Source organism: Schistocerca cancellata, unplaced genomic scaffold, assembly GCF_023864275.1.
Source record: "Schistocerca cancellata isolate TAMUIC-IGC-003103 unplaced genomic scaffold, iqSchCanc2.1 HiC_scaffold_727, whole genome shotgun sequence".
Classification (NCBI taxonomy): Eukaryota; Metazoa; Arthropoda; class Insecta; order Orthoptera; family Acrididae; genus Schistocerca; species Schistocerca cancellata.
The window spans coordinates 20,001-22,500 of record NW_026046738.1 but is presented as its reverse complement, the minus strand read 5'-3'; the positions used below and the strand labels follow the sequence as shown (position 1 = coordinate 22,500).

The following is a 2,500-nucleotide window of genomic DNA, read 5'->3' as shown; positions in this document are numbered from 1 at the left end:
TAATGAGCCATTCGCGGTTTCACCTTAATGCGGCTTGTACTGAGACATGCATGGCTTAATCTTTGAGACAAGCATATGACTACTGGCAGGATCAACCAGGGAGCTGCGTCAACTAGAGCTGAGCAGCCGGCCGCCCGGGAGTGTGTCCCAGGGGCCCGCGCGAACACGCAAGCGTCCGCTCAATTATTCTGCAAACAGGAGGAGGCTGAGCTCCCCTGCACAATACACCTCGAAACCCTCTCAGGTCCCGGCGGCGCGCAGCGCCGTCCTAAGTACTTGGTCGGGTTCGAGAGAGGCGCAATCGCCCGGAGTTAGGCGAGTAGACGCTTTAGGTGCGACCACCCGTGCTCCCAACTGAGCTTGCCGCTGCCGACAGAGGCCCGGGAGCGTGCTGTCGTGGCATTGCCGGCGGGAGACAACACGCGCCACCTACGGTGACCGGCAGCTCCAACGCCAGCGCCACAGAAGGGCAAAGGCCCCACGTGGGTGCCGAAGCGAACTCTCCCAGCACAGCGCACGTGCCAACACGTCTGCACAACTGCGATACAAACCACCAGCGAGAACCGCTGGGGCGACCGAGCAGCAGACGGCGTCGCGGCGCCGAGTGCCGGGCGGCGGCGCATCCTCAACGCACACAGTCCTCAGTCGGACCAGCACACTGCAGATGTCCACCGCGCTTCGCACCGGGCCCGCGAGGACCCACTTTGGCCGCCCGGCGCCGCGCGCAGGGTGCCCCGGCGCGCAGCTGCGCCGCCTGCCGCGTCCGTCGGCCGGCGCGCCTGCCACTGGGCGCCCCCACCAGCCGGCTGTAGCGCGTGCGCCCACGCACCGCGCGGCCAGCACGCCGGGCGGCCCCCCCTCACCGGCCGGGGACGGTCCCACCCAGCCACCGCCGCGTATCGCTTCACACACAGATTTGCCCTTACTGATTTACCTCCAGCAACAACAACCGCACCACAATGGGTTTACCAGTTGTTCATTTGCGTTGCGTCACGTCACCAGCAAACGTAGACGTCCATCCCAGTTTGCAAATGCAACGATTATTGCATACCTGTCTGTTAGGTGTCACGACACACTACGTCTGCCCACATACACGCAACAAAATGTGCACGACTAGAGAACACGTGGGAGGTGGCCCCCTACGTATGCGATGTCCATTACGAGACCGACTGTCAACCAGCATCTGTACCATGTCGCAGATGTGGAACGCGGTGCACCATGCTATCACACTGTGTGAGAAGAGACGACTACGTTTGAATACACGCGCCACTACATCAACAGACGGCTCATGCTGATCGCCATCCAGGGCGTCCGTTACTCCCACACGTCTCTATGGCGTACCACACTGCAATGTAGCTGTTATGGGGAGACGGCACGTGGCTGAGTGCACAACATTTGGACCGTATGGTTCGCTGTTGTTGGGCGCAGTCGTACGGTCACACATGTGCCACAGCGTATCATTCAGTACATACGGACCTATGTGCAGTACAATGTGAGGATTAAGCTTACGATATCAGCGGACAGTGGACACAGGCCGTACCACGACGTAGACTGAGCGCTTCGACATGCGAATGCCAGTGAACAGCTGCGAAGGGCATTGAACACGCAAGCACCTGAACGACCAGCGTGCGAAGGCAGGGTGGAGGGGGGGGGGCGATGTACATCCTGCAGTTGTCCACATTACAGTGTACAGCGGGAGCATGTAAAAAGTAAGCAACACTTGCGAAGTGTTCAACATGAAACGACACACAAGAGGGTGGGCGGTGCGAGTAGCGAACTATATTCAGAGGGTTGTGGTTAGACAACACTAGATTAATGTAACGTGTCATATGCCAATTACAGAGCAGGTTAAGGCACAACGTGGGTTAGGTTAAGGCACAACGTGGGTTAGGTTAAGGCACAACGTGGGTTAGGTTAAGGCACAACGTGGGTTAGGTTAAGGCACAACGTGGGTTAGGTTAAGGCACAACGTGGGTTAGGTTAAGGCACAACGTGGGTTAGGTTAAGGCACAACGTGGGTTAGGTTAAGGCACAACGTGGGTTAGGTTAAGGCACAACGTGGGTTAGGTTAAGGCACAACGTGGGTTAGGTTAAGGCACAACGTGGGTTAGGTTAAGGCACAACGTGGGTTAGGTTAAGGCACAACGTGGGTTACGTTAAGGCACAACGTGGGTTAGGTTAAGGCACAACGTGGGTTAGGTTAAGGCACAACGTGGGTTACGTTAAGGCACAACGTGGGTTACGTTAAGGCACAACGTGGGTTACGTTAAGGCACAACGTGGGTTACGTTAAGGCACAACGTGGGTTACGTTAAGGCACAACGTGGGTTACGTTAAGGCACAACGTGGGTTACGTTAAGGCACAACGTGGGTTACGTTAAGGCACAACGTGGGTTACGTTAAGGCACAACGTGGGTTACGTTAAGGCACAACGTGGGTTACGTTAAGGCACAACGTGGGTTACGTTAAGGCACAACGTGGGTTACGTTAAGGCACAACGT

General features: G+C 57.0%; 1 non-coding gene across 1 annotated transcript in view; it reads right to left on the bottom strand.

Annotated features, from left to right (window-relative positions):
* The window catches only part of LOC126141590 (small subunit ribosomal RNA), a 1,909-nt gene extending 1,807 nt beyond the window's left edge, over positions 1-102 (bottom strand). The window contains exon 1 of the ribosomal RNA XR_007529484.1: positions 1-102. This exon is cut by the window's left edge and continues 1,807 nt beyond it. This is a non-coding gene — a ribosomal RNA (small subunit ribosomal RNA).
* Positions 103-2,500: the final 2,398 nt, after the last annotated feature.